Source organism: Trichechus manatus, unplaced genomic scaffold (assembly GCF_000243295.1).
Source record: "Trichechus manatus latirostris isolate Lorelei unplaced genomic scaffold, TriManLat1.0 scaffold00108, whole genome shotgun sequence".
Lineage (NCBI taxonomy): Eukaryota > Metazoa > Chordata > Mammalia > Sirenia > Trichechidae > Trichechus > Trichechus manatus.
In genome coordinates, this window is record NW_004444044.1 from 909,313 (window position 1) to 917,297 (window position 7,985).

General features: G+C 38.1%; 1 pseudogene; it reads left to right on the forward strand.

Annotated features, from left to right (window-relative positions):
* Nucleotides 1–5,441: 5,441 nt before the first annotated feature.
* Nucleotides 5,442–7,985, forward strand: part of LOC101347939 (afamin-like) — a 10,039-nt pseudogene continuing 7,495 nt past the window's right edge.

Genomic DNA, 7,985 nt, shown 5'->3' on the forward strand with positions numbered 1-7,985 from the left:
ATATTTTATAATGTGATCTAGCAGTGCTAGCCCTTTCCTTTCCTCTTCCCCCCATCCAGTAGCTTTTTTCCCCTTCAGAATTTTCAGATTTTTCTTCTTGCTCACGTATACCTCAGCCAATGGATAAATGCCCCCAGCTTCCAAGTCCTCTGGTGGAACAATTCTAGGGCATCTTTCACACAGTTTCTCAGACAGCTCCTAGCAGGATTAAGCCCCAGTTGCCTACAGTGTTGCCCTGCTCACCAGCACCGGCTTTATTGGCTCTTCTCCCTTCTGTGTCTCACTACCTCATTTGTGACTCCTAGGATCCTCTCCCAAACAAATTACCTGTGTACAAGTCTTTGTCTGGAGGTCTGTTTTTGGGGAACCCAAACTAAGAGAGCTACTTTTGGATTTTGAACTGGAGGCAAACAACATCACTGTGTCGTGCTGTTGGGAGGAGGAAGTTCTGTCCTCCTCTAATTTAAGTGTTTAGAGTGTAGTTTTATTATTTGGATTATTTCCCCATGGCCCAAGCTTGCTCTTTATATTCTTCAGGCTTGGAGCTTCTCTGGAACGTTCTTTGGAAGAACGATCTCCTCTTCCATATATTGAGCTGAAGTTTCCCTTTGTCTATTTTCCCCATCAATTTAATCCCACCTATTTTAGTTTCCAGGATTTCCTCAAACTTTCAAATATACCACTCACTGGCTTCCTCTAATTTTTCAGTATCTTTCTGTGTGTGTGTGTGTGTGTGTGTGTGTGTGTGTGCACGCGTGCCCACGCGTGTGTGTGTTGAAGCAAAATCTCTTAGGCATACTTATCTGATCAAGTCTCAAAATTCATTACTCCTTAATGAGGGAGTTAGCAGTCAGATAATTCCAGGTAAATTCAAAATGACAAGGAGGAAAACTAAACACATAAAATTTTAACTAGGCATAGGCTGCTATCTGAATTCATACGGTCATTAAAATATTAAAAATTTTTCAGAGATACAGAAAGTTAAACTTGTGAAATGGATGAATTGGGCCATCTTCCCATAATTGCCAGGCATGAACCAGTAATCAGAAATAATAAGTAACATATCTGAGAAGAAAATAAAAACAAGTTGATTTCTGACTATAATTAAATATGCCTAGCAACAAGATTTTATTCACTGACAAAAAGCCAATTAGGTCAAATAGAGGCCAGCTAGCAGAGCCCAGAGTCATGCTTTTCTCAAGCACTGTCAGTAATATTTGCACAAGTTGCAACCAAAGATGCTGACCACACAGTTGCATAATTCTCAGTTTGGGGACAATCTCTCTCTCTCTCTTTTTGGTTTAATGGATCTGTTCAGCCTCCCATTTTCTACATCTAGCATAAAAAATTTTGGATTCTGATCTTTCACTAAATATTAGAGAGTAAATATGTCATCCTGTTATTACATACTGTTCATATTCATTCATTTTAAAGACAAATAATAATCCACAGAGTGAGTATACCACTGTTTGCTTATTTATTTTCCTATAGATAGACACTTAGGTTATTTAATATGCTGTTGCTCGATGTTTTTGCTTGGAAATATTTCAAAGCTTCATGAGTTGCAAGAATAGTGAAATGAACATCCATATAAACTTTACAGTGATTTTCTAATTATTAACATGATGTCACATTTGGGCTCTCTGTCCCTCTGTCTCGCTCGCTTTCTATGTATATATACATATACACACACACACTCACACATATATGTATTTTTTTTTCTGCACTATTTAAGAGTTTGTTGCAGAAATCATGACACATAAGTACATGAGCATGTGTCTTTCAAGAACACAACATTCTCTACATAACCACATACAAATATCGTACATGGGTAATTTATCGGTGATGCAAAATCAAATACATAGTCCAAACTACAGATTCCTCAAATGGTTCCAGTAATTTCGTTTATAGTTATTTTTAACTTCAGTCCAGGGTCTAACTAAAGACCACACGTTACATTTCGTTGTCAGGTCTAGTTGGTGGTGTTCTTTAACCTAGAACCTTTCCCCAGATTCCTTTCCTTCTTTTTTGTCTTTCAAGACATTTTGGAGCAATCTAGGCCACTTGTTTTACAGAATGCTCCACATTTTAAATTTGTCTGATTGTTTCCTCACAATTAGATTCAGGTAACACATTTTTGGTATATGCATTATGTAAGGAATATTGTAACCTTTTTCATGGATAATGTCAGGGGCATCCAATACCGCTTGTTCCATTACTGATGATGAAAAATTTGATCATTTGGTTATGGTGGTGTTCACCACATTCTCCACTGTAAAGATGCTTTTTTCTCTGTATAACTAATAAGTGATCTGTGAAGTAATGCTTGCATACCATAAATATCCTGTTGCCCAAGAATCTTTCACCCAATGATTTTAGCATCCATTCATGAAACTGACCTAAATTGGTTATTACTGTTGGGGCAATGGTGGTTCGGTGGAATAATTCCTGCCACCCATGAAGGAGACTTGGGTTTGATTCATGGATAAATTTACTTCATGCGCAGCAACCACCTGTCTGTCAGTGGAAGCTTGCATGTTGCTGGTTGAACTGAACAGGTTTCAGCAGAGCTTCCAGACTAAGACAATCTAGAAAGAAACGCTTCATGATCTACTTCCAGAATCAACAATGAAAACCCTGTGAATCACAACCGTTCATTCCACCACCGATGATGGCGATTGCACAGGACCAGGAAACATTTTGTTTTGTTGTGCATGAGGTCACCATGAGTCGGAGCCCAACTCAACAACAACTAATAGACTCAACAACATCCTAGTTACAAACAATTATCTTTTATTTTAACTATATTTTATTTAAAACATTTACTTAAATAACGACCTTATTTAAAACAAGCCTCCAGGAATTGACAGAATATTAATTAAGATGTTTCAACAAACAGATGCAATGCTGGATGCACTCACTCATCTATGCAAGAAATTTGGAAGACAGCTAAGGGGCCAAATAACTAGAAGAGATCCGCATTTGTGCCTATTCCAAAGAAAGGTGACCCAACAGAATGCAGAAATTATCAGATAATATCATTAACATCCCACACAAGTAAAATTTTGCTGAAGATAATTCAAAAATGGTTGCAGCAGTACCTCAACAGGGAATTACCAGAAGTTCGAGCCAATTCAGAAGAGGACATGGAATGAGGGCTATCATACTGATGTTAGATAGATCTCGACTGAAAGCAAAGAGTACCAGAAAGATGTTGATCTGTGTTTCATTGACTATGCAAAGGCATTCAACTGTGTGCAGCACAACAAATTATGGATAATATTGCAAAGAATGGGAATTCCACAACACTTAATTGTGCTTACAAGGAATCTGTACATAGACCAAGAGGCAGCCTTTCAAACAGAACAAGGGGCTATTGCATGGTTTAAAATCAAGAAAGGCATACGTCAGGGTTGTATCCTTTCACCATACCTATTCAATCTGTATGCCGAGCAAATAATTTGAGAAGCTGGTCTATATGGAAAGAATGCGGCATCAGTATTGGAGAAAGACTATCAACCTATGATATGCAGATGACACAACCTTGCTTGCTGAAAGCAAAGAGGCCTTGAAGCACTTACTGATGAAGATCAAACACTACAGCCTTCACTATGAATGACACCCCAACATAAAGAAAAGAAAAATCATCATAACTGGACCAATAAGCAACATCATGATAAATGGAGAAAACATTGAAGTTGTAATGGATTTCATTTTACTTGGATCCACAATCAAGGTCCATGAAAGCAGAAGTCTAGAAATGAAATGACATATGGCATTGGGTAAATCTGCTGCAAAAAAAAAAAAAAAAACTTCTTTAAAGCGTAAAAAGCAATGATGTCACTTTGAGGAGTAAGGTACCCCTGACCCAAGCCATGGTATTTTCAGTTGCACTATACAGATACTAAAGCAGGACAATGAAAAAGGAAGATCAAAGAAGAAATGATGCCATTGAATTATGGTGTTGGTGAAGAATATTGAATATACCATGGACTGCCAGAAGAACAAACAAATTTGTCTTAGAAGAAGTACAGCCAGAGAGCTTCTTATAACCAAGGGTGGCAAGACTATGTGTCAGTACTTTGGACATGTTATCAGAAGGGACCAGACACTCGAGAAGGACATCATGCTTGGTAGAGAGTCAGCCAAAAAAAAGGAAGACCCTCAACAAGATGGATTGACACGGTGGCTGCAAAAATGGGCTCAAACATGGCAACAATTGATAGGATGGTGCAGGACACAGCAGTGTTTTGTTCTGTTGTACATAGGGTCGCTATGAGTCGAAACCAACTCGACAACACCTAACAACAGCATAGATTATGATTTTTTTTTTACATTCCATTCCTGTCATTATTTCTTTTAATTGTCAAATTGGCCCACTGGCTTCTGTCTCCTTTCAACATGCCCCCGTCTGTTTTTGAGCACTTCCTTATTTTCTGTATAAGATGTTCCAGGCTCACCTTATACTTTTCTTGTCCCAGCCCTGGAATCATTCATTTCTCTAAGAAGCCCAGGCTCTTTTTAGTAGAGAATAGTGTTTAGAGATGTGGGAACTAAATGTGCTCTTTGCTACTTACGTGTTACTGCTTTTAGGGCCAGTGTACAGAGCTAGGAAACAGATTTCTTTTTTACCATGTACATAAAATATTTTCATATTTAAAATTATGTTTTTAGTATCAAAAACAAACCAGATGCTATGGTGTCATTTTTGACCATTGGCGACCCCTATGGGTTTGACAGTAGAACTGTGCTCCATAGGATTTTCAATGGCTGTTACCTTTCAGAAGTAGATCACCAGGCCTTTCTTCCAAGGTGCTCTGGGTAAATTTGAACCCCCAACCTTTCAGTTAGTATATATATTCCCAGAATTTAAGTGATTGGTTTGAAGGACATGAATATTTTTGAGAGTATTGATCTTTATTATAGACTTGTTTTCCAAAAGCTTTTATTATATGAGGGTACCTGTTTTGCTATATGCTTACCAGAATTAGATATTCTCATTTTTTTTTCTTTTTGAAACTTTAACAGCATTATTTTGAAATTTGAATTCCTTATTCCTTTTATTACCAGTGAAATTTAGCATCCTTCTAGTTATATTTATTTTTGGTGAGTTAGCTATTCTAGTCCTTTTTTCTTTAGAATTTGCGTTAATCCACGATTTTTTCCCCCTTTTGTTGGCTGTTTGATTAGGCATTGTGCATACTTAACCTGTATACTTTCTGTCTTAACTCAATAGATTTTTTCACTAAAACACAGTGGCAATTTTTTCCAAGTTACCTAACTAGCCAAAAATTCTTCTGTGTGATCAAATAAAAATCAAATATGCAGTATGTCAGAAATAGACTGAACAGGTTACTTTTTTACTATTAGTGTCAAAGCATAGTATAAAAACTTGATTTTCTCCAAATACATTTCTCCTTGTGAATGTGATTTCTATAAAAATGAAACAGTTAAAACTTAAAGGTTTTATTTTCTTGTTCTTTTTGACTGAATCCCTAACACTGCCCACAAAGCCTCTAGATATAGGTAAGAAATTTTTTGTATATTAGCTAAGGAATGACTAAAGTTGGAATAACTTCTTTTTTTTTTTTATCTTGCTTGTTTTCTTTCAATTTAATTCTTTACTTGCTTTTTCTTCCTCCATCTAGTTTATATATAATGGTCAGGTATTTCAAATTAACCTTCCCAGAATTTGTGTCTTGGTGGTCATATTATCCATTGTGATCATAACACCAATGACCCAATGTGTATGGTTTACGGTAACAGTGAGAAACAGGTATGAGTTGAGATTTTTCTGGATTCTTTGGTTGTATCTCCAACTAGAAGGTAAGCACCCTGACGGTATGCAGGACCCACTTCCTTCTTTGTGTAGTTTGTGTGTAGAAAGACATCTCCTGCAAACCTGGCTGAGACAGTATCAGCCTGGAAGAAAAGGTGACTTTTATATTTATTCCACCCAAAGACGGACACTTAGACTATCATCGGTCCAGAGAAGGTGTCTTTTTGTACTCCTTCTGTCCTGGAAGGGCACTTTTTTGTAACTTGAACAAAGGTGCTATAACATCACGGTGGCCCTGAAGACGGGGGTTGTGTCTTACTCAATTTGACAGCCCCCACAGTGCCTGTTAGTGAGACCAGTCACAGGGCTTGAAGAAGAGTGATCACTCCTGAGTTCTCCATCTCCTTTGCCCCTTACAACAAACTGTTGCTAAATTCTATTGATTTTTGTCTCTTTGATATTGTTTGCGTTTATGGTTTCCTCTTCATACCCATTATCCCTGCCAAACTTCTGATCCTCCCGATTTCTCAGCAGGACAATTGCAAAAGTTTCCTAATGGCGTTCTTGCTTTTTTTTTTTTTTCACCCATCTGTGTGACAAATAGTTATTGCCACTTTTTATTTGTCAGGCATCATGGGGATTCCTGATATATTATATATGCTACTACCTGACTGATATTTTTTAATTCATAGAAAAGATCATGTTACTATCCTGTATAAACATTTTCAATGGCTCTCCATGGCTGCCAACCAAAGCCCAAACTCCTTAGCTTTATATTCCAGACCCTCATAATCTGGACCCAGGATCTTTTCATATTTAGGTTCCATTACTCTTCCTTATGATCCAATTTCCTATCAAAATGGATTAGTCATCTTTCCCCAAACAGATCCCAAGATTTCTTACCTTTGTATTTTTATTCACTTAGTTATCTCCACACAGAGAGACATGGCTCCTTATTTCTCTGCTAGGTGAAATCTTATACATTCTTTCAGACTCAACTCATATGCCACTCCTACTGTAATCCTTTTCTGATCACTCACCCAGGGATTATAAAACATTACTGTCATATACTTCCAGTTGCAGTCAAGTTGACTCTGACTCATGATGACCCATGTGTGTCAGAGTAGAACTGTGCTCTATAGGATTTTCAACAGCTGGTTTTTTGGAAGTAGATCACTAAGTCTTTCCAAGACACCTCTGGATGGACTGGAGCATCCAACGTTTTGGTTAACAGCTGACTGCATTAACTATTCACACCACCCAGGGACTCCATCTTATACTGACTCCATGCTAAATTGGATTATAGTCATGTACACAAGTCACTTCTACTATAAGAGTGCTTAGCAACCTGAGGTTCAGGGAAGATATAGTAGTCATCCTCAATTGCCTCTTATTGTCCAGCACAATATATTGCAAAAAATAGGGAGTCCATAAATGCAGTCTATGTGGATAAATGTAAATCACTCTGACAAATATATGCCCACTGGGAGAAATTAATGATTTTAGCTAGTCTGGAGATCACCTAAATATCCATGTCTGGCTAGCACTGTAAACTATGCTCACCATCAGCATGCTATGACATCGTCCATCAGGCCCTGTCATGCCTTTCCATCCAGTATCAGCGACTCTTCATATTACTTCCCTGATCATAAATGATAGATACTTAGCCTGGAACTAAACTGCAATCACCTGCCATCAAGTCGATTCTGACTCATGGCAACCCCGTGTGTTGCAGAGTAGAACTGCATCCCATAAGGCTTTCATGGCTGCGACCTTTCAGAAGCACATCACCATTCCTTTCTTCCAAGGTTCCTCTGGATGGATTCAAACTGCCAACATTTTGGTTAGTAGTCAAGCATTTAACTGTCTGCACCACCCAGGGACCTGGTAATGGTGCTTGTATTTAATATTTGTGGGTGGGGAGCCTGCAACGACAAATCTGAAATCTGGTCAGTTTGAGATTACCAAAACCAAAAACCAAACCCGTTGCCATCAAGTAGATTCTGACCTATAGTGACCCTACAGGACAGAGTAGAACTGCCTCACAGGGTTTCAAAGGAGCATCTGGTGGATTTGAACTGCCAACCTTTTGGTTAGCAGCTGTCATGGTTTGAATTATGTCCCCCAAAAAATGTGTGTATCACTTTGGCTGGGCCGTGATTCCCAGAATTGTGTGGTTGGCCTCCATTTTGTGATTGTAATTTTA